The sequence below is a fragment of the Pangasianodon hypophthalmus genome, chromosome 10 (genome assembly GCF_027358585.1).
Source record: "Pangasianodon hypophthalmus isolate fPanHyp1 chromosome 10, fPanHyp1.pri, whole genome shotgun sequence".
Classification (NCBI taxonomy): Eukaryota; Metazoa; Chordata; class Actinopteri; order Siluriformes; family Pangasiidae; genus Pangasianodon; species Pangasianodon hypophthalmus.
In genome coordinates, this window is record NC_069719.1 from 23513007 (window position 1) to 23538773 (window position 25767).

The window sequence follows — 25767 nt, forward strand, 5'->3', positions numbered from 1 at the left end:
CTTGTATTAAGATTACAAATTAACCTGCACAAAAAAGAATATACCATATACAAAATCTATAGGCCATGTACTCCGTCATTCAAAATACTGTGAATTCAGTGAAATCATGTTTGATAATGATTTGTTAATGTTACAGAAATTATACACATTATGTTTGTTCCATAGATAGAAATTTAAATCTGACTTTTTTCTGATCAATAAACAAGTGAAACAAACAAATGCAGTGATTAAAGACTTGAGGAATTTTGCTGATGATGTGTGTAAATCCTTACTATTTCTGTGTCACTCTCTCTCTCTCTCTCTCTCTCTCTCTCTCTCTCTCTGTTTCTGTCGCTGTCTGTCTCAGTTTGGCCCAACACTGGAAGTAAAAAAAAAAAAAAAAAACGTAGAACAACACAAAGCAGAGGAACAGGCACAGAACTGGTGTGTTCAATCTATTTTTGCCTGTTTGGGCAGTCAGAGCCACGGGGCCTCCGTACGTATCTGCCACCATGTATACTTCATGTGACACTGAACGTGCAACACATACTCACTGACTTTCAGCTGCCCTTGTTTAGAGAGTTTCATGTGTGTGTGTGTGTGTGTGAGAGAGAGAGAGAGAGAGAGAGAGAAAAAGAGAGAGATGTGTTGTATAGACGCAAGAAACCTAACGAGAGGGATTAATGGATTAATTTGAAACATTATGCAGTTTTTCTCTAGCATGAGTTCTCAAACTTTCTGGGTAAACGACCCCAGTTATATTGGATATTATGAATTTTCTGCAACCCCAAGCCTTGACCACCTAAATATAGGACTACTGTAACAATTGAATATTTTATTATCTCAGTAACGTGTATGTCTACCATAAGTGACTAAACACCAACGAAATTCCAAAGAAATTCCTTGCACGGATTTACCAGTTTAGTGGGAAGTGTTGCGTTGTTATAGTTGTTATAATCCATGCTAAAGTGGTGTGATACGGCCTGATGTGAAGCAAAAGAACCTGTTTTATACTCGAACCGTGATTTTGCTTGTACGTCTGGAAGCAGTGATAAAACAAGTGGCACTGTAGAAACTCTCACTTTTTTATGTACATCTGAAAGATTTAAAAGTGACATTCACTTCCATCTGGTTTAAAAGTTAAAGTCAAAGTTTTATGCTCAGCGATGTTAAATACAATGACAAGCTCTGTGTCTCTTAAAACTTTCAGCTGTCGTCGTGATTGTTGTCATGGGCTGTATCTCTTACATTCAAAAGCTTTTGCTAATCTAGAAAATCCAGAAGACTGGTACACTAAAACGGACCTTTCGATAGGTTTGAAGGATACATGAGAGTTTTTTTTTTTTTTAAAGGAATAAAACAACAGGGTTATTTTTAACACACCTGCGTGTCTAGTTAACTCACGTTGTGCTACTTTTAACACAACCAGTTTCAACTAAACGTGTTAAAATATGTAGATTCTGTAGATTTGAGGGAAAATTGAAGGCAGTACACACTCTGAACTGACAATGATTTAAACATGATGTGTAGACAGTTGTGTAGTTTTAATCCCTCAACACATACAGTATTTAACACAATACAAAACAAAATGCGTTTAAACAAAAGTGATGACAAAAATATTGACAAGTATTTTAAATAAACAGATATTATTATATATTTTTTGTTTCTAATTATGAAATGTTAAATATAAATAAAACATAAATACATTTTGTGCATTTAACTATTTACTCCTGCCATACTTACACCTCATTTCTGTTGAAGGTATTGGGGATTTCTAATTTAATATCCATGCAGCTGTCTTAAAACTCTATTTTTTTTTAATTTATGTTTTATTTTTTTATTTACAGCGTAGATATTATAAAAAATAAATTCTACACAAATTCTAAATAAATTCACAACCATGATAAGAGCATATAATTTTGGATAATATGTGGAACATATTGTTATATTTAAAGCTGTTTAACTGTTGTGTTGAAATAAACACAGCAGCATGTAATATTAAATGTGGCTGATACCACTCTCTAAAGGAAAGTGTACTTCACAGAGCAAATGGCCTTGAATGCACTTTAACGTCCTGTCAGGATGAATAGAGGAAGAAGGAGAAAATTCTTTTATGGTTCAAGAAGGGAGGTTTTTCCCACACATAGCCAGCAGGGAAAACAAAACCGCTTCTTTGTGGTCATATTTTGACAATTGCACACTTGAAAACTCCGAGGAGGAGGGTGCGTGAGGGAGGAGGAGAGACGGAGACAGACAGAGAAATGGAATAAAATGTCATTTTTAATTTGCACAAACAGAGAAAAAATGGCAGATGTAGGAAATCTGGCCTAAAGCCATGCAGCTCACAATGCCCGTGTCAGTGGAGTGTCCTTGAAGGTTTCAGGTAAAGATGAGGACAGGAGCAGCACCAACATTTTAATGAATGGATCTTTACTACATCACTTAAATGTCCACCTTTAAAGGAAATTCACACTGTTTCAAAAATGATACAATAAAAACACCTCTCGAATTCAGAGCCTCATGTTTCAGTGCTGGAATTCTTTCACAATCTAATTTAAATATTCACAATATATAATAATTGAATAGCTAAACTAAGTCTGTTAATTTCTGTTAACAATAATTATATATTTTATTCAACAACAACAACAACAATAATAATAATAATAATAATAATAATAAAAATTATTATTATTATTATTATTATTATTATTATTATTATTAAGTAGTAGTAGCAGTTAGTGATAGTAGTAAATCTGTTTTGTACTATGAGTAGCAATAATAAAGAATACTTATACTACAGAAACACATTTACTACAACTGCTACTTATAAAAAAAAAAAATACTACTACTACTACTAATAATAATAATAATAAAAAATATATAAATAAAATTAAAATAATATAATTTAAATTAAATTAATTATAAATTAAACATTAAAATTATATTAAATATTAAATTTAAATAAAATTAAAATAATAAAATTATAATAATAATTATTATTATTATTATAAGCAGTATTATTATAAGAAGTAGTAGTAGTACTTCTAATAATAATAATACTGTTTTCGTAGTATGAGTAGTAATAATAAAAAATACTCATAATACAAAAACACATTTACTACTACTGCTACTTAATAATAATAATAATAATAATAATAATAATAATAATAATAATAATAATAATAATTATTATTATTATTATTATTATTATTATTATTATTTTTTTTTATTAGAAGTAGCAGTAGTAGTAGTAGTAGTAGTATTGGTTGTAAATATGTTTTTGTGGTATGAGTAGTAATAATAAAAGTGTAGTAGTAATACTACAATGAAAATGAAAATTACTACAATACTACACAAACATCTTTGGCGTTATTGTCATGATTTTGTTGTTTGCTGTGTACTGTGTACAGTGAACAACTCTTTCATTCAATTATTTCAATCACCAGCACAATCATTTATTTAATACTTCAGTACTGACCTCTGTGTGTGACAAACACTCAGGTCTATTTTTAGGCAGCCCAATGAATTGTGTTTCATTAAACCTTCATCCTCCTCCAGTCGCCTCGGTGCTTTAAATGGAGATGGCATCAAGGTTGAAAATGTCAATAGAGGCAATCTTTTCTGTGTTAAGTTAAAAACAGCTACAGATCATGCTTCCTGCCTGTGTTGGTTTTATGACATGCTGGAAAAATGACCAGAAACCTGCGCATTGCCATGGTTTTGATACTGATATTGACAATTGAATAACTACTCTTATGTTGACTTTAATGAATAGACAAATAGATTATAAGTAAATGATTAAATGAAACCATGTTAAGGTTTTTTACTTATATCTCATGTATGAATCATGTGGAAGAAGACGTGATATTTGTTCAAAGGAAATAGATAATGAACTCAGTTTGGATGCACATGAAGAAGAAAGTAAAAAAAAAAAGTTACAAATATAGTATGCTGGTATCAGGGACCTTGACAGGAAGAACTTGTTAACATGACTGTTTTTTTTTTTTTTTGCCTTGAATTGAAATACGCGGTCCAGCATAATGCTGCAGCATTGCCACCTCACAGCTCCAGGTTCCCTGGTTCGATTTGGTGCTCGAGTTATTATCTATGTGGAGTTTCACATGTTCTTCCTGTGTATTCATGGGATTCCTCTGGGTTCCCCGGTTTCTGCCCACCTCCAAAAACATGCTAGTAGGTGGACTGGCTCCTCTAAATTGTCCCTAGCTGTGTATGTGTGTTCATGGTGTTCTGAGACAAACTGGTGTCCCATCCAGGGTGCATTCCTGCTCCATGCCCAGTGTTCCCTGGACAGACTCCGGATCCACCTCAACCCTGACAAGGATGAAGTCTAGAAATAATAAATGAATGACATTTTTCTTAATTGCTTCTGAATAATGCGCCTTGGGTAAACACACAGAGGTAGAAATGCCAGCACCCTCAGCATGGTGTGTGAATTCTGGTTCTGCTGGTTCCTCAACCTCAGCTACATCACCCTAGTACATAATTGGTTGCAGTTGAACTGCTTTCTTTTAATCCCACAGTTATTGTTTGTACCTGAAATTGATATCTATCCATCCATCCTCTGAAACACTTATCCTGCACACAGTCACAGGGTAACCTGGAGCCTATACCAGGGCACAAAGCAGGGGATACCCTAGACAGGGTGCAAACCCACCACAGGGCACATAGGCATGGAGAGAACACACAAACTCCACACACAAACTCCACACACACACACACAGGAATCAAACCCCCAATTCCAGAGGTGAAAGCCGACTGTACTAACCACTAAGCCACCACTGCAGTTGACAGTTTCTAACAAATTTAGATGGTTCTATTTCCAAAAATATAAACGAAGTGGTAGCCTAATTTAAACCATGATGATCCTGAGCAGCAGTTACTTAGGATAAATGAAAGAAAGCTGTACATTCATGTTAACGAATGTGGTTTTTGATCAATCACTTGCATGTACATGAAAGTAAAAACCTCCTGCACCTTTTTTTTTTGCATTCTGCGTGATTCCAGTCCCAATGCACACCTGTAGTTTCACCCAGATACCCTGTGAACCTGAAAAACAAATAGTGCACCTCCTAATCATATCTGTACTTGTATCTGTTCATTCCGAATAATATATTTGGTGACATGCCTAGTAGGGATGCGAGAAAAGAGCAAATCTCAGTTAAATTCTAACAAAATTAATTATATTTATATAGATTTGTACCAGAAAGTACATTTCCATAATAGGTCCATATCTTACGGTTTTGTGGTGGAAATAAGTGGGTGACCTACCCTTAGGTAGTAAATATAAAAAAAACAGGATTAGTGAATGTTATTTTCCATTCTGTAGTAAGATCCTAATTTTTTCCTTTGTCTTATGAGATTGTCTTAGAAGCTGTTTATGAGAGAGAAAAGATAAAGGGCAGTGTACATTGAATTGACAGAATTGTAGCAAAAAAAATAAATAAAATAAAATTCAGGGCAAATATATGATGGCTTATGTGTTATCTACAATTATGGACTAAGGTTCTGATCTGCATAACAGTTGTGGTGTTAGTAAGAATTCGAAGCATTATACAAATATGTACAAAAAGTAAAAAACAGTGTTTAACACTCTGGAATCTTCCTTCTAATGTTTCACAGAATAGTTCAGCTGTTACAATAATTAAAAACACTGGCACGTATAAGCACTATTTCAACCACATTTAACCTTTGTGTATACATAGTTGTACATGCAATAAATGCCAATATTTCCCAGAGACCTGTTGCACAGTTTTTTGGTCTGGACTTGAAGCAGCAGATTCGGGTCAGCAGTGGATGAAACATGCAGGCAAATACAGCTCCCTTGGACTCAGGTGCAGGAAAAGGCTATAAATTAATCATTCCTCATTCTGGTGATTGACTAGTTTATATGCTTTGGGACTCTGAAGACAAATTTCTTTGCAATACGAATGAGGATAGAATGGCAGCAAAGGAAAACATTTCCATTAAAGCGTGTAACCTCATGCCACTGCTGGAGAAAGCCTCTGGGATTGTAAGGAAACTTCACATGCTTTATGAGAGCATATAAACCTGCTGTTGTGTCGGTGCCTTCACTTGTGTGTGTGTGTGTGTGTGTGTGTGAGCAGTTTCACCTTTTATGGCACTGTGTCATTCTAAATTGTATGAGTACACACAAACATCTTTGTATGAAGCGGTACTGTTGATGGGAGTACGTGTTGCTTGTTAAATCTATTTTTTTTTCATTTTGTGCAAATTCATAGTGAGACATTTTGGTTATTATGAATGTAGACTTTTATTCCGCACCTTACTCTTTGACATGATTCTTGTCTTCCCCCATCCACTCCATATGTGAACGTCAGTCAGTGAAAAACCTCCAACCAAGCAAAGAGCAATGTTGTCTTTACATAACTTCTACTGGCTTTTATCTTACCTGATGTGCGTTTTACGAACCCTTTAAGCTGTCATGCACACCCTACTGTTGCTCATAACCTTGGCAAAAGGCTTGCAGGGCAATTCTACCTGTAATCCTGCATCACTGAAGCCACACAGATGAAAAGAAAAAAACCCAGAAATTTGCAAATGTGTGAATTCATGAAATGAGACACAGGAACTCAAAAACAATGATAATCTTGCTTTGCGGCAGCTTTCCCAAATCCATGTGACGTGGGGAAAAAGAGAACATCTCTGCCTTGTCTCCTCATATCATGTCCGAGTGTGACCGGCTGCCAGATCGAGGAGCGGTGTGAGGATGAAGGCAGGCTTTTCATTGGTGACAGTGGTGTCCACTCCTGTCATTTCCCAGTGGACCATGTCAGGGCTGCTGGCTGTCCTCAGGCCAGTGTGGGGGTGTGTTTATATTAAGGATTTTATTTTAGTTTTTTTTTTTTAGGACATCTGGCTGAGACTGTAAGGTGTGCATCAGGACTGGGATCCCACAGCACCCAATAAAAAGGTTCACAGAGGAAGGAGGTTTTTACTTTCATGCAGGTGAGAATGTGTGGTCAGATATGAAGCTTGCAGGACAAATACATTTACATTTATGGCATTTGGCAGACGCCCTTATCCAGAGCGACTTACGAAAGTGAAATACTGGACAAATGGTTTAAATTAGGCTATTGGTTTGTTTATAGTTTTGGAAATAGAACCAAATAAATTTGTTGCATAGAAGAAATTTGTCAAAAATAATAACTGCATGAGCAAGATTAAACAAACAGTCCCACACACACCTCTAGTTGAGAGAATTATGGACTGTAGAGACGTTTTTTTTTTCTGTAGAGACGGTTTTTTTTTCCAGTGTGTCTGTGGGGAACATAAGTAGGGTAGGTTACAACTGTAGTAAAAAGAAAGAAAGAAAGACCTTTCTGATTACACCACACTCACTTTCTATTATATATTTGGATAGTAGAATATTGGAAAAAGGCCATGCGATGTTTTCAACTGCCCAGTTTGGGTGCGTCTATGTCCACTATAGCTCCAGATTCTAATCTTCTGTTGCTGTAGCTCATCCACCTCAAGGTTCGATGTGTTGTGCATTCTGCGATGCGTTTCTCCTCACCATTGTTGTAAAGAGTGGTTATTTGAGTTACAGTAGATTTCCTGTCAGATCAAATCAGTCTGGCCATTCTCGTCTGACCTCTCTCATCAACAAGGCGTTTCTGCCCACTGTACCGCCGCTCACAGGATGTTTTTTGTTTTTTGCACCATTCTCAGTTGTGTGTGAAAATCCCAGGAGATCAGCAGGTTCTGAAATACTGAAACCAGCCATTCTGGCAACCAACAACCATGTCACGGTCAAAGTCACTGAGATCACATTTGCTACATTCTGATGTTCAGTGTGAACATTAACTGAAGCTCTTGACCTCCCAGCTCATTCACGTAGTTATCCAATCAGCCCAGCAGCTATTATTCCTTATCCAGTTTATAATCCAGCTGATTATAAGAGCTTCTCAGTCACATTAATGTAGATTCTGTTAATATGTGAGGAAACACACTGTGTGCTTATACAAACAAAGCTCAACATGGGAGAGACAAAAGTCACAGAAAATTGTGGAACAAGACATGCCAAAGCACTTTTGTTGCTATCCAAATCCGTTACAAGTCTCTTACTTATTTTGCCCCTCAAATCTGCCTCCCCTCTGAGCTGCACCGGTGCCAGCCATGCTGCCAGTTCCAGAGCACTGATGCCAAGTAGAAATGACACCAGCTCTCCCCACAGACTGACTTAATTAGAGCGGCCCCGTCCCCTGTGGTCCTCGCGGCAGCAGGCACAAAGGAAGTTTTAGCCGTTTGGATGTGCATGTGTATGCGCGTGTTTTGTCATTCCATCTGAGGGACTATCTTCAGCAGATGCTCCAAAGCATTCCTGTCTCTTCTATTGAGGGCCAGCATCATTAAACTGTCATTGAGAAGTGACGCCGCTTAATTATAGCAGTCCTCGATGTGCCTTTGCTGCAGGAGCCACCGCAAATGGAGATCGGCCTGCAGCGGTCACAGGAGCTGAGGGGGTATTTTTACACCACACTCAGCGCTTTTATCAAGTAAAGTGGTTCACACTTGGGCCACAGAACAATGACAATAGATTATCAAAGCATGCACCTTTTTGATGCCAGTCAATAGGTATTTAATCTTCTTATCGATAGCAGCCTCTCCCCTATAGAGCATGTAATGAACCCACGGTTCAGGGCAAGGTAAGGCATGAGGCAAAGTTCTAGTTTAGCTAAAATACCTGTGTCTTTTTTACATTCTCAGGTTGCAGACTTGGGACTTCGACCTTGACCTGATGGATAAGGATCCGCTGAGACAATGTTAATGAACAACCTGTAAAATGTGTGACTTCACCAGTCAGCTGCCGGGAAACTGACGTCTCATTTTCACAAGCCTTAGGACAAGATCCTACCAAAGTGCTGCTATGATGTTAACACTGCAGTGAGGCAATCTCTAATTATAAGTTGTTAAATGCTATTAACTCCCTCAACATACATAACAAAGCCCAGGAGTGAGTTTATTAGTCATCTATTCAGCAGGACTTTAACTGTTATGCCATTAACAGCACGTGAAGGTTTCATAATAACTGCTGTGAAAACATCTAAAAAAAAAAAAGTTAAAAATATAATGAGTGTGCGATTACTAGGATGACACGGTGGATAACACTTCCGCTGGGGGTGTGACAGCACTGACTGGGGTGCGTGATGCAGTCATTTGGATGGCCTGGTGAGTGTGTGCAAACTCCCACAAGCGCTGTTGTGTTTGGAGTGTTTAGAGGTGGGGGTGACGAAACCATTCCCTCATTATAATTGCTCTCAACTGGTGAAGCTAAAAAGGTAATTAGAAGATCATTGACACACTGCAACTGGCAGCTGTAACAGGAACTGTGCCCATGGACACGACCATTTGTAGTTATATCTTTGTACTTAGCAAACAAAACAGGCTACTGCAACTGAATTGTTATTGTATAGCTAACTGATAAATATTTTACTATACTTTAATATACTTATAAATAAGTATACATATATAGTGGGCACGGTCTCATCATGGACAGTTAATGATTGGAAAAAGACCAAGTAATCTTCAACTGTCCAATTTTGGTGAGCCTGTGCCCACTGTAGCCCCTGATTCCTGTTCATGGCTAACGGGAGTGGAACTTCAAGTGGTCTTCTGCTGTTGTAGCCCATCCCCCTCACCCCCTGAAAGCTTCTGTGATGCTTTTCTGCTCACCACTATTGTAAAGAGTTACTGTATCTGTCCTGTCAGCTTGTACCAGTCTGGTCAGTCTCTTCTGACCTCTCTCATTAACAACGCCTTTCTGCCCACACAACTGCTGCTCACTGGATCTTTTTGTATTTCACTCCATTCTGTGTAAACATTTTTGACTGTTGTGGGTGAAAATCCCAGGAGATCAGCAGTTTTTAAAAATTAAACCAGTCTGTCTGGCACCAACAACCATGCCACAAAGCCACCAAGATCACATTTTCTCCCTCTTCTGATGTTTGATGTGAATATTTTGATTTCGGAGCATTGAAATCATGTAGAAGCATTAAGCACCATAATGTTTCTGCATTTCAGAAACAGTACAATGAAGTTATCAGAGGTATAAATTGCACAGTGCTTGCATTCTTCATATTGCTTTCATCCTCCTTGCTTTCATCATCAGGGGTTGTAAAACATATTAGATCTGTTTTTTTTGTTGCTCAAATCTAAATCGATTTCAGGCTGATTCTTCTTGACACAACTGGAAGGCCTTCACAGATCCTAATCTTAATGCTCATGTTTTATACACAGATGTAATAACCCTGGATTCAGTAGACCAGACCCAGTTCTCCTTCTCATATTACCACCAAAAAAGATCTTTAGCTTCTACTCTCAGATGTGACGATGTGTCAAAGTCATTTACCAGTAATGAGCTTGTGACGGCCCAGTTTTTATTTTTGCGTGGGATTTAATTAATGGCCCAAAGACTTTCCATTGTGCTTTGAGCAAATGACTAATAAATCAAAGTGAGAGATTTGTCAGGGAAGGAACATCTGTTTCTTACAAGCATTAAAACACGGGTGGCGCTGGCCTGGGCTGTGACCGTGCGAGGCTGTAGGAGTCCTGCGCTGCGAAGCTTCTTCATTTGCTGCTCCAGTGAAGGTGAACAGGGAGCTTTCTAATGGGCCTGTGATGTTAATAAAAGGACAAAAAAGAGAACCAGAGCCACTCTCTTCCAATTTCAGGCCTTCTTTTGCTTTTGGGTGCCACTGTCCTTAGTCCATGGTTTGTTAGCTAGGGCACCTAAACTGCTATGTCAGCACTTTTACCGGATGATTAATGCAACTAAATGAATTCATAAGGTACAGACAATATGAGCTAATTTCCTTCCAGGTCCAGCTGCATGTCTGCTGTGTACAAATAGCATTTATTTTTCTTTCATCTTGCACAATCGACCATTTATAGCTGAGGTCTAAAACAGTGGTGTGGTGTAATTTTAGAGAATGGCCAGAGACGGTTATCCTGAATGCCTCTTGAACCTGTACTCTGTTTTGATCTCCCACAGAGGGAGAATAAAATGGGTCACTAAAATAAGACATTAAAAATGTGCTTGAGTGCCATGAGGGGCTAAACAGAGCCATTTGTCTCCCTTGGCTGACTCACAGCAAAAGCTGCTATACGCTATCCTGTTAGCATCTTTCAAATTTTTTTATCTTTTGACTTTAAAGGAATACTTGATCCAAAAATGTTCTTACTGTTACTGATTAGTTCTTACTGTTACTGAAAGAAACTTAATAGGGGTTAGTTAGCAATAGGCAAGCTCTACCTGACCACAAAAAGTGATTTGTGTCTCTTACAGTATATACAGTATGTCTTTCTGAATATATACTGGATATCACACATTTTGCAGACTGCAGCAAAAATCTTTGGAAATGTCTCTTTCCTCTACTTCATCACAGTCATCTTGTGTGTTGCATTACAATAGATGAGGGAGGTCAATATAGTATGGAATAAATCAGCATTTAGGATGTACCACTTCTCTGAGAGCTCTTACTTTTACTGCAGGGCCATGGAAGGTAATGCCCCCACTTCTAAAAAAAAAAAAAAAAAAAAAAAAAAAGGAAGTCACTTCATAGCCATTCATCAGCTTTCCAAGAGAGCAGACATTGGTTCCACTCTCTGGTTTAATTGTTAATGCTAATTGCTATTTATTGGCTCAGATGCAAATGATAGGCCAGCCAAAGTGAAATTTTATGATGAGTGAACTCCCCCTTTCGCACAAATTGAAAAAGTGAAACAAGAGGAAGATGAAATGAGGCGAGGAAGGTCTTAATGGCGGCTTTTTAATGGGGAAGGCAAAATTAAGACTGATTTACGCGGCATGATCCCCTGTTTCCCCCCATCAGCCCATTTGGCAGGAAAAATGGAAAAGTAATTGTTGGGCTTTTTTTGATGCAATGCCTCAAACGGTTATTTATTGACTGAAATTAATCACTGTTTATCCTTTATTCACACGGAACATGCTCCATCAGCATTACAAAGTCCAACACTTCATTTTGTCACTTTCAGTTTACCCTCAAAAAAAGGGGGATGAGGTTGGGGGGCAGTTTGGATTCTCTTGAAGCATGTCCTAATTCCTCAAATTAAGTGACTTGGTACTGACTAATAAGTTGTCTGTGCAGAGGCACATTATATCTACATCTCTGCATTAAGAGTAACAATAGTACATAGTTCCACCGAGGCCTTACACACAGGTCTGCACACCTTTACTGAAAAATTATGGATTTCTAAAATAATTTTAATACATGACAGTATGATTCATTCCTCTCCCATCCAGGAAGCACTGTTGAATTTCTCACAATGGCTCTAATCCCTCTTTCTTCAAACCCCAATTGCTCTTTGCACACGGAATATATGTATTTATATACAGTTTGCACAGTTTTGCACATTCTTCTACACCTTACATTCTGCTGTATCTGTATTTGGATTCCACTCACTCATGTCTCTGGATAAATGTCCACTTATTATCATTGCATTTGCACCTTTGTTTCGATTGTACTGTACTGTCTTTGAATCACATTTATCATTTACATGTCTCTAGACTCATCACTACTCATATATCATGCCATTTGCAATGTTTGTCACTTGCACTTTCCTGCCATCCTACCTCATTTGTCTCTTACTTACACTGTATCACTCAATGCTACTTTACTCTGAAACTAAAGTTAAATCTAAGCTTATGACAGCCACTTCTTTTGTGCCTCTCTGTAGAGATTGTTGGAAATTATAGCGAAACAGACTGCATGTTTTGAAGTCAGCATTTTCAGTTTGTATAGTAAATTGCGTTAGATGAGGATGATTACGCTGTGTGTTTTATCCTGGTGTGAAATAGCAAAAATAATTCATAATTCAATAATTCAAATATACCCTGTAGGCCATAGCAAAGCTTAGCTGTTCAACTTCTACAACAACTTAACAATTCAGTAGTTTCTGGGTGTATTTAATTTAACTGACTATCTTAATGTGTCTACAGATTGTGGTAAATTGCCTTGTCTCAGTTTTTCATCACTCTGTTTGGTTTTGGTCTTGTATGCATTTAAACTCTCAAATAGTTATTTACAAAGTTTGATATATAAGGTGTTCCTTAACTTCCTCCCCTTAATGTAAGACTCCTTTAAGAATGTCCTGTGACCAAATTACCATGTATTGCTGTCAGCTCCTAATCACTGTGATTAAGGAAGCAATTCCTAGTCACAGGCCCCAGGCTCCAGTATGAACGCCAGCCTCTTGGGGACTGACTTCTGTGGCAAGAGGGCATGCATGAGGTCTCTGACAAGCAAACTCAATGGAGCGGTCAATTCGTAAGCATGCACAGACAAAAGGCAGTCTCAGTCTAATGAAGGCCACTTTGAGCTTTTCATGCTTCTATTACACCCGCTGAGACTGTCAGCTTTTATCCGTGCATGTTTACCATATCCTTTCAGTTGCACCTATTTCAGTGATTAAAATCCTTGGAGCGCCACTGCCAGGTGCACGCCTTGCCAATTAAAATTCAATCCAATCGTGTGGCGGCCATAAAGGGCTGTGATTCCAGGAGGGAGAGTGGGTGCCGCACCATGTGATCTGGGGAGGTTAATGCAGTTAGAGTTATTTCACAGTCCATTAAGGAGCTTATGTTGACCCCGTGACCTCCGAGCCAACAACACCGAATCCATTATCATCACAATGGAAGGACTGCTGCACTGGCTGACATGACAATGGGCCTGGGAAATCCCAAGTTAGCACTTAGCAACGGTGAAAAGGCAGACACCTTTTTTCCCCTTGTCCTCCCTTCTCTTTCTCCCCTTTCTCTTCCACTGGTTTTGCGGTTGGACTGTTAAAACAGCCAAACTGTAATTTGCATCATTGTATTTTCAAAGGTACAGAGAAGGACACTAAAAATAGGAAAGTGAGCGAAAAGCAGGAGAGGGGGCTCATGGCATATGATTGAATTACATGAAAACCAAATGCTAGTAAGAGCTATAAGTGACCGAGTGTGTGAATGTGAATATTACAAGTCGTTGATACACAACTTTAACAGATGGCTCCAGACATAGATGAAGTTATCAAATTCAGAAGGTCAGTGACATGAACTTCCTGCTGGGATCTTTTGTATAAAGTCACCTTCTAGAAAGGAAATATAAGACTTTCTGGGAGTAAAGAGAAGTTTCTGCGTGTAAATGTAACCATGTCTAATTGACATGGCACACACACCCTCGCTAAACTACTGCTTAGTGCTTAACTGAAAGATGTAGATGTTTATTTATCATGCTTTTCTAGAATGTATAATGGCACCTTAACATGATGACACATTTTGATCAGTTTTCTAGATCTTTTCACTAGAAATGTGCCAGATATACTCTGCATATTTGTTTCCTCTTTTTCATTTTAGCTAATCACTAATTTAAGCACTTTCATAAGTAGCAAAAATGAAATATAGTTACATTGAGACATACTTGATTCATGTATTCACTTGAATTAGGACTACCAGCTTTGCACAACAATTTTAGCTGTCTGGCTCCCTTCAAATATTTATCTTAATTGTAATTATTTGATATAATCTCTCCATATAATAGCTTAATCTTTGATGAAATGATTAGTGAGAGAACAATGGTCTCTATTTATGGTTATGTCATTTATTGTGGCATTTGTTTTTGAAATATTAGTTCATTTAGTATTCATAAATAATGCACTCAAGTATGGAGTAAAACTTGGCAGTCTGGTAAAAACAGAACACATTTCTCTAATATTTTATTCAGATAATTTAGCCATATATTTTTCTTTAAATTTAATTTCACGTCTGTATTTTCTATTTCTTAGAACAAAGAACATGCTTAACATTTGTGTATTATGAACATACTACACATAAAAAACCTACACATAGTATATTTCCATAGACAGCTTAAGAAATAATGACCCAGATTTTACAACATTTCACTAAAGTCACTAGAAAACATGTAAAGCGTTTATAAATCCAATCTACTGAATTGATTGTGTCTTTCTATTATAGCCACAATGTATTGCAAAGTGTACTTAGACAGGGCACTTTACTCATATTCACTTTTTTTTTTTTTTGGACAGTTAAGATTCTTAGCTTTGTAAAGCAGTTCTGCTTGGAACCCTTTCTAATTGGGAACCCATGAACTGTAGTGTTCTACAGTAAGGATCCCTGAAAGGGACAAAAAAAATGCTTTCTAGTTTTAATATTTTTATAACAGTGATTTTGTTTCAACATGATCAATGTATGGGTGGTTAATTGCGGCTTCCTTATACCTTACAGAGAATAAGTCCTGCATTAACGTCTTTATAAAGAGATGAGCTTGTCCATATGAGCCTCACCTTTGCCTGCTGTGCACAAGTTGTACCACTATTACAGCTCAACATCAGAGCACACATACATACACACTGAAATACAGACATTAAAATCATTAGGTCTCCCTGACTAACCTTTCTAACCCCCAGATCCCTGGTTGCTACCGTCTCCCACTTGCTGAACCCCCTCCACCATCCCCCTGCTGGAGTACTCCATCCTCTCTCCCCTTCACCTCACCCTTGGCGGTCCTGCACCTCTGCCAAAACAGCATGGGATGTTTTCGAGTTGTGGAGACGGCGGCATGACAGTGAAATTGATATCCCTCCCCGTCCTCTTCCCAGGCAATGTGTCGCCATTCTGGGACTTATCAATGTGATTGATGGGCGGGGTGGACAGCAGGAGGGACCCCAACCTTAATCAAATCCAAACACCCTCAACAAATTGGACAGTGGTGGACTAACAAGTCCACTACCCCCCAACACTCTGTTAAAAAATCTTGAAAAAAGTCCTACAGGAGCTACAGTAGAAGAGCGAGAGAGAGGAAGAGAAAACAAGGTGCACCGTAAGTAATAAACATTGTAGTGATGAAAGTAATAAACACAACATTGTTCTTAACCAGTGGATCAGCCCACTATTGAACAATGACTGCTGTAACGAAGACTAAGTTGTAGTCAGGTCTTTTGGCATCATGTGTTTTTCTTTTCAAGTATTACTTGAAATTAGTATTTAGGAAGTATTCTCAAGTATTCCTTCAAATTAATTTGAATTTAAATCATTTTCATTGTTGTGTTGTATTCATACAACACACTGCCATGTTAGAATTTAATATTTGTGTCCCATTTGCTGTGCTTCTGATCACAAAACAAACAAAAAAAATCCAAAAGTGTTGTTTTAAGTTTTAATGTGCCTTTGCTCGGTCAGTGTGTTACTGACTTTGAGTGTATTTCTCTTTCAATGTGCATTCAAGTGCTCACAATGCACTGTGTCACATCCAGCTAGATAATCGCACAAAGCACATCTCACATCTGTCCTGCAGCTGTCTTCCTCTATTGACTGTGTCACACTCTTTTTGCCTCCTTTTTCTTGCCATTATTTTCAAATTGTTTCTCCAAACTGCATGACAGACGGTTTTTCAATCACCGTTCTATTCCGATTGATTACCAATAACCTAACTCGCATTCCACAACATTGCTCCTCTTTCTAATTCAAGTCCTGCTCAACACCCTTCCCTTTGATTCAAATATCCTGCTGTCTTTCCTCTATTAGTATTAGCATAACAAACAATTCCATCAATTAAATGAAATCCTTTCACATAGGCTTTGTGCTCCTACAAGCTATTATCTTTGAAACAAATGTGTACACTTCATTTTTTTTTCTATAATACAGTTTACATCATCTGATGGAAAGCCTTACTGATGTGCATCCTTATTGCTAGCAAGTTTTGAACATAGTGTGTATCCTGGTAGGGGCTGAAGTGGATCATGAGCCTTTCTTGGGATCACTGGGTGCGAGGAGGGAATACACACTGAATGAGACACAAGTCCATTGCAGAGCACCATGTGCATTAATGTAATGAATATGTGATATCTGGAATTGTTTTATAGAGACAAGAAGATGGCCTCTCTTTTATAGTAATTCAAGTACAATTACAAAAACCATATTGCAAGATGGCCTCAAATTATGGATAGATGAAAGCATTTTGTTTTCTCCTTCCTTGTACATTTACTCCCTGGTGACTGTTTCTTTCCGTAAATAAGTTAGAAGTCGGGGTGTGTGAGAGCGAGTAAGAAGAGCCCCCCCCACCCCCATCCCCATCCCCCGGATGCCTGTAGATGAGATTGGGCCGCACTCAGCTCAGTGATTCCCTGAGCACCAACTCGCAACCCTCTGTACCTCACTGCACTGATGGTATCTGTGGGTAGATTGATGGGTACCTCCGGCTTGGCCATTTCTGCAGAGAATGGCCAGGCTCCTTTGCCTAATGATGCTCCATCCATCCTGGGGCTGAGAACACAGAAGAGGGCCAGGGAGGATGGGTAAGCTGCCTCTGATCACTCTCTTATTTGGCAGTCAGCACAGTGTTCATGGGAAACCCTCCACAATGCACATTAATATTATATATAGATACCCTTGTCAGGGATTTACATCCTCTGATCCGAAATCCAAGAGGCAAGGAACAAGGGGTTGGTGGTGTGGGGGTGATTGATTGTGTAGGAAGTTGGAAACCAGAGGGAAGGAAAAGGAGTGGGAAAACACAGGCCGAAATTTATCATGATGCTCATGATAGCTTTTTGCAGTTTTGACACTGTTTCAATGCTGGGCTTATCATTAGAGAATGAGTGAGTGTAAGTGAGACATTTTTACCTTGGTTAATTACAATTACAAAACTCTTGTTCACTCAGTGTTCACAACTGGATACAGTCTCCATATAATCCTTTTCAGTCATTCTTCTTCAGTAACTGCTTTATCCTGGTCAGGGTTACGGTGGATCCAGTGTAACCCTGGTAACACTAGGTGCAAGGCAAGAGAATTCACCTCATATGGGATGCCAGTCCATTTCAGGGCCCCATTCACACACCCATTCACACCTACGGGCAATTTAGTCTTGCCAGTCCACCTACCTGAATATTTTGGGAAAGTGGGAAAATGGAGAACCTGGACACACAGTATGAAACTCCATACAGACCCAAGCACAGGATTGTACCAGTGACCCTGGAGCTGTGAGGCAGCAGTGTGCCACCATGCTGCCTTGTCACCATTTTTCATTATTCGTGGTATGTATTTACACTATATGGCCAAAAGTATGTGGACGCCTGACCATCACACCCATATATGCCCATTCCAAAAGCATTAACTTTATATGTTAATGGCATTCTAGGCATTAATAACATTCCTCCACCCCCTCCACTCTTCCGGGAAGCCTTTCCACTAGATTTTGCAACATGGCTGTGGGGATTTGTGCTCATTCAATGACAAGAGCATTAGTGAGGCACTAATGTCAAGTAAGAAGGTGCACAGTCAGTGTTCCAGTTCTTCAAAAGTGTTCAAGTGGGGTTGAGATCAGGGCTGGGGCCACAAGTTCTTCCATATCAACCTTGATGAATCATGTCTTTATAGACCTCACTTTGTGCACAGGGGCATTGTCATGATGAAACAGGTCTGGATCCTTTAGTTCCAGTGAAGGGAAATTATAATGCTAAAGCATACAAAGACATTCTGGACAATTGTGTGCAGAGGAAGGCCCACATAGGTGTGATGGTCAGGTGACCACATACTTTTGGCCATATAGTGTGCGTAACAATTTGTAGAAAGCATTGACTTACCAGTACACTTGAGTGTACTGAATATAATATAATATAATATAATATAATATAATATAATATAATATAATATAATATAATATAATATAATATATAAGTCAAATATGTGAAATAATTAATATGCATAATATTATATGATATTGTTCTGCTCTTGCTTCTCTGTTGTCTCAAAAAGTATTTACAGTCTGCATTACATTCTAACATTAAATATTTGCCAAAAAAAAAGAAAAAATAAAACTACAAATTAATGTCCACGGCATTTTACATTTATTATTATTATTATTATTAATAATAATAATAATAATAATAATAATAATAATAATATACCACTACTGGAATACCAGTATCAGAGCCCCTCCTGTGCACAGTGTGATAGCTTGACATTATTAAAGACTGGACAATAATGTCGGACAGCCATATTTTCCTCAAAGCGATGCCTAACTCCAACTGACATGTTATCATGGCAGGAAATCAATACGTTATGGATGTAATGAAGTAATAAGTGTTTTTCCCCCCTGAAGCAATCACATGCAGCTTTAGTCACAGCCTCGGAGCTTAGCTCATTTTAGCTAACAACTTCATTTCCCAGAGTTTAGTTACACTTCACTAGAGCTCCACTCTCAGGAAGAGCAGAGCTGAAGCCATGCTGTTGAATTGGCTATGGTGAAGATGTCAGGGTTGAGTCCCTCCAAGCTCCTAGAGTTAGCCATCGGCTTAATCAGCCTGCCAGTCTTGATTAAAGTAGTAACATGATCTGACCTTATCTAACTCACTATTGGCAATGATTTGATATATTTGGGCAGCTCATTGTGTTTTTAATGTGAATTGATATTGATTTCCAAGACTTTGGTCCTTAGATTGAAAAGAATGTTTTTTAAACAATATCAGCTCAGTCCTGTTAATTGAACAGTAAATTGTATAAGGAATCATCAAATAACTGCAGACATACCATACGTTTCTATAACTCCATTTCTATTCTATTATATTTAAAAATATTAATTGCAATGAAGAGTTTCCCTAACCATATAACCATCCTACATGCTGCTACACTTCAGTCAGACGTAAGTGATACGAATCGATCGGTTAACTTAATCTGATTAGGATTTGTGCAGGAATGCATAATTCACCTTGAGAAGTATTTCTTTAGCTTAATCTAATATTAAATTGAGGGTGTGAATAAGGTGATGGAGAAATCAATATTTGTTGATGTTGAGAGACTTCTAAATACCAGTTGCAATTTTCTGCATTGTTCGTAGGGACAATGTCATTCCTTATTTATGAATTGATTTTCATTTTAGCTTCTTGAGATTCAGCTTGCTCGGTTAATGGATGTCGCCGTCCTTTCTATTGAGTCAGTGCTCACTTTATCACATTACACAACCAAATGTAATGACATTAAGAAATATGCTGAATAAAAGAAACACTTAATTGTCCTCAGTTCTCTGTGATGTTCTGTTGAAGAGACGTTATGCTCTTTCGCTTGACATCTTTGCTACTAACTAGTTTCTAGTACTGCGCTTCTTTATCATTTCAGATCATTTTGCCTAACACACTCTGGACCAGTACACTTGCCACTGTGTGTTCTTCCCCTGCCAAGGTTTCTTTTCTCTGTGAAAACATTCCTGGCATCCCAGCCCTTAGGAGGAACAGTAGGGAAAACGTGCTCTGGGACCCCTGCGCTTCAATCAACCAATTATAAAATCAATGGCTTTCACATTGTGCAGGCTGACAATCAGCTCTGCCAATTAAACACCCTTCTGGCCTCATGTGGCCGTTCCATTACTGGGCTCTTGCATTTGAGTAGGGCTGGCTGATCAAGAAAAATTATGCCCCTAATAACAGCGAAACGAAAGAAATTTGGACAAAACGACTCTCTGCATCACAGATTTTGTTTACTAGTGGGTAATTAATTCTCCACATATGTTGGGAACATCTGTCGCAATGACCTGCCATCGTATCAGGGAAACAACTGCTGTGCTGCTCCTCCTCCGGTCATTAGCGCAACCATTTGAATTACTCTTCCTCTCTCCGCCTTGACCAAAGCGCTTTCCAACTTTCTTTTTAAAGCACCATTGGCCCTACTCACTTATACTTTTTGCACCTTCCCATGCAGTCACTTTGCTGCCTGCCCAGGGTTGTTTTTCAGGCAGAAATAATAAAAAAAACCTATAGTGGCTTAAAATTTTGAAAAAGAGTGCTTTAACCCATGCACAGTAGCAATGTTTATCAGTTGAATAGTGGTTTCTTTTGGCAGACGATCTATTTATTCATAACTAAGGGCTTTGTTTACTATATATAGATGGCCCAAGAAATCCCAGAAGGTTTGTCACCTACAAACATAAGTTACCTCTTACTGAATACAATGTAATACCATAAAAGAAAAAAAAAAATCAGGAAGCACATGGAATCCTTGGCTGAACATCTCACTGATATGATAGAAAATGAGCTTTGAGGACCATGATCGTGACATCCTGACTTCTGTTCAGGCCAATAAATGTATACGCTGGAAGAAATGGAAAGTCAGCATAAACATAATCAAATAAGTGGAGGAGGAAGTGTGTGAAAGGGTGTAGGATGCTATAACACAAGCTGCCGTCTTTCACAAGACACAAGACTTCTCTGTTGTGGAAGTACTGGCCAATTACACTGAATGGCTGTGAGGTGTCCGACTGAAAAGTGACAGGTCTCTGACCTTTGCTATAGCAGAACGTGCACACTGGGGAATGTGGATGGATTTGTCCATAAAGTCTCATGAATTTCAGCAGCTTATAGGGCTGAATTTTGAAAGGATAAAGAATGAATAGTAAGAGTCTGGTGTATGGTGATGATATTTCATGGAGCTGAATTGGTGCTGACTTGTCTTGACTTTTTAGTGTAACAGAACACAAGGCAATGGAAGCAGTCATTAAATGACATTTCAGCTTTGCTGAAATTATGAGTTCATTTATACAAATAACAGAGCTGTATCATTAAAAACAGCAAGTAATGAAACTAAAGGAACAAACGGAGAGAAAATGACACTCTTGTCTGGTTTTTGGGTAATCTTAGCCACCAGGAGTCTACAGTGACTGACAGACAGCATCCTTAAACTGCCAGGCCATCGCAAGTGTGTGAGGTTAGCAGCCCATGGCCACCAAGAGCCTGTCCCTCTGAGGACCGCTCCGAGTACAGTAAGTGAGAGAGAGGGGGGAGTCAAGGTCATGGCTGTTGTACTAGTAGAGAACAGTGTTGATGCCAGGCTGGAAAAGAACACTGACGTAACAGCGGTCAAGGTGAGATGTCACACACGATATCATCACCAGTCCCTGATACTGATGGAGTGCTGACAGTTAGATGAGCCATGAAACAAATCCATACAATTCTCTTGTTATGTGTGTGTGTATGAGTGTGTATCATATTTACCTCATCTAACATGACTGTGATTACAGTAAAGAAGCAGAAACTGCTGTATATAAACCCTATTGCCACTTATAGAATACTTATTGCTTTTGTGTTATTTAAGTCTCAGCTAATTATTTCAGTGATCATCTTAAACCATACAGTACTATTCATTAACTACTATGAATTACTCAGTAACTATAATTAAATAATGTCACTGATAGTAAATCAAGTTTAAGAGGTTAAGAATGTACAAAAGAGGGAACTGGTACACATTGGGTTTTATAAGATTTTATGTTATGAAATAAGATTTTATGTTACTAAATAATTCTTAGGAATGAACACTCCTGAGCTGTGTCACATGATTTAATTTTATAGCTAATGTCCATCTGTATGATCATAGTTAATCATGCTAAAGGATTTATTTTAGGAATTTATTTTAACATAAACATTATAGTTAGCATACAAATTACATTACAATTTGGAGAGTAGGTATGACTGGATTTAGCCATTTTTCCTTGTTCTCCTGAAACAGATTAAAATAATCATTGTGTAGTTAATAATATATTCTTATATGCTTAGTAATTATACTGACACATGTAACAGTGAAAATTATTTATAAGCCTACGTCCTCATATCATCTCAGGAAGTTTTTTCTTGCCACCGTCACCTCTGGCTTGCTCATTGGGGATACATTCCTAAATTTACAATTTATATCCTGAATTTATATTTTTTCTGTAAAGCTGCTTTGTGACAATGTCCATTGCTAAAAGCGCTATACAAATAAAACTGAATTGAATTGAAGAGGCAACAGATGAGTAAACTACTCCTCACGGTCAGAAGGAGAGTTATGATACTATCGACACTGTAATGAATCATAGATGACCCTCCCTAACTGGGATCCCCTAAATGTGTTAATTGTATTCCTCTCCCACATTACACCCTTGGTGCAAACTAGTCAGTTGATTCCTATGGAGCACCAGAAGTTCCCAAACTTTTAGACTGCACAAAGTGGTCGTAAATGAGATAGAGCATGATGAGTTCAGTGCCTGAGTTACTCAGTGAGAGGTGTAGTAATGAGAAACAGGGTGGCTAGCCAAGTAGCACAACACAAAACAAACTGCACAACAGGGTCACGGTAATTAATCCCTCCTCCATCCACTCACTCAGACAATGACAAACTCTCTCCTTTTTGTCCTGACCACTGCCATAGTCCTCTCCCCAAAAAGAGGAGCCCACTTGAGATGGCAAAGGACGTCTGAGTTTACAAAGTGGTGATTGTAGGTATCCCAAATCTGTCCCTGCTAATTTCATGTGGAATCAATTAAATGGTTTTGAGGGGGGCAGAGCCTTCCCTGTCTGTGATCTCATCTGTTGTTTAATGCAATTGTCCACTCTGAGTCGTGCCATGTGGTGCATAATAAAGTAATAAGACTAATCTGGTTTTGCTGTTACCCCTCCAGAACGACACGGCAGTTATTGTATTAGATACGTAATGAGATTCCGCACTCCATCAACACGATAGCGTGCTAAGCGTGGATGCCTCTTTCTTCAGACAGGAAAAATTTTCTCCATTTACATCCAATCATTAGTTTTATACGAATGTGCCCTTGAGCAACCTGCCCCTCTTGCCTTTTCTTGCTCGCAAACATTATACTTGGGCATCAAACTAACATCATATACGCAGACAAGGGCATGCACTAATTAATTAATTCATTCATTCATTCACTCAGCACTAGATGTGAAGCTGGATGGGAATGCTATAGGCTGGAATCATAGCATCTCCTGAGAGCTAATCAAAATGGACATTTAAGTCTATGGGCAAACTTAAAGTGTCCTCCTCAGCTAGTCTGAGAGCCATTCATCACTGCTGAAAGTTTTTTCCACACAGTAGCCTATATCCTTCTACTACATTATCAAGACGTCACTGTTTCCATATTGAATTTGACAATGTAGGAGGTAAAAAGAAAGAAATTTTAAATAACACCAAAGTTCCAGACCTTGGTGATCTCTGTAGGAATCACTAGATCTGAACGAGCATGATCACATGACAAATGTTCATCTTGTGGTCACAATACTAGTCAGTGCCAAAGCACAATTGTGTAGATCTGATAACTTTGTAGACATTCATAAATGATAACAGTTTTAAATTACAAATTTAGATTGTGTAGATTCACATACCCAATCAGAATGAAGCTGCCTAAATAAGGCACTGGCTCTTTAAGAAAAGCTCCCTTGTTTATGGAGGCAATAGATCATATCTAAAATAGAGTGTTTGCACATGGCGCTACTGCGACAATCATTGCTAACTACTTGCCGAGGATCCTTGAAAGCTAAATCATTTTGCGATGCATCATTGAGCGTTTGCTTGTCTTGCCAGCAGATGGGTCCTTGTGGTCCATCTGTTGGAGGAAATGTCTTCAACAAGCCCCCCTTCACCTTCAGCCAAAGAGATGAGAGAGCATTTGAATATTCATACCATCAGAGGGTCAGGAGTTTGGTCACCGTGCTGGTTAACTCGGGTCGTAAAATTCTGGACACCAAATGAGGGGTCTTGCACCTGGCCGTGTTATCACAGTGAATTGCAGTAAAGTGCGTGTGCTTGAAAGAGTCAGACTGCATGCTCACTTACAACAGATTATACCATGTCCCCTGGTAGTTATGAGGGATGCATCTGTTGGAACCCAAGTGTTTAATTTGCTCATTAACTGTATGCCTTTTTGAAAATTTTGCTGTTTGCAGTATAGTAGTAGTGTAATTTGGTAAGGCATACATGCAGACAATGCACAATTTTCAACCTTAAGGTGCTCTGGACTTCTACGCTTTAGTGATTAGGAATGGTAAAAGTGCACCACTTGTCCGCTTTTATCACGCTTTTAAAGTTTAGGCTGCTGTGATGGCCTCTTAAGTGGAAGATTGTAAAGTGATCATTTAAGTGTGTGATAGTGGAAGGAGTACATATCCTAATGAGGCCAGAATCGCAGCTAGGTCAGTAGTCCTTGTGTCACACTCCTCAGTGGAATTCTTGGCTATAATCGACCTTCTCAAGCTCATTCCTGAACCTCTGCATATGAAATTTGATTCTTGTATGAGCATAGACTCGTAATGACAGGCTAACCCCTTAACCTCAATTTAAGATACCATTGCATTATTTTAAGAAAAGGTCTTTTCGAGACCACTCCATGGTTCAGTGGCACTAAATTGATTTGCTCTCTCTGTGAGGTTTTCATGTTATGTTAAATGGTGTCAAGCTCCCTGTTCTAGAAACATGCACTGTTTAACATAAGCCATTACTGTAAGATGTCACTTGTGTTTATTGCAAACACATGTCCATGATCCATTGATATTTTGACATGTACTTAGCAGAGGGGAGTATGGGGAGAAATGAGAGAGGTAGGTGCTGGAGGGGTTCCGATCGGGACCCATCCTGATTGGCTCCCCTTTGTACCGACCTACGCTCCACTTCCGATCTAATGAAGTTGTTGAAGTGTGGAGACTGACAGCTTAATTATCTTTTATGAAAGTCGGACAAATTGAACTGTGTCTTTCCATCAGTTTTTGATATATCAGGAGGCGGCTAGGGGTCCTGTGGCAGTTCTCTTGTGAATCTTAGGGCTAATCTACTCTGGCTGCCTCTCTCACTCTCGTTCTCTGTCTTCCCCTGTTTCCTGTCCACTATATAGTAGCCAGAAAGTCTCTATGTATTTTAAGTTCCCATCTTTTTTTGCATAAGGGAGTCTGACTCTTCCTCCCCGCAACTCATCTAATATA

The 25767-nt window shown here is 38.6% G+C and overlaps 1 protein-coding gene across 1 annotated transcript in view; it reads right to left on the reverse strand.

Annotated features, from left to right (window-relative positions):
* Positions 1-268: 268 nt before the first annotated feature.
* spata17 (spermatogenesis associated 17) overlaps positions 269-25767 on the reverse strand; it is a 63350-nt gene continuing 37851 nt past the window's right edge. Inside the window, exon 13 of the transcript XR_008302495.1 lies at positions 269-358. The gene's annotated coding sequence lies outside the window, so the exon portion shown is untranslated. The remainder of the gene's footprint in view (positions 359-25767) is intronic.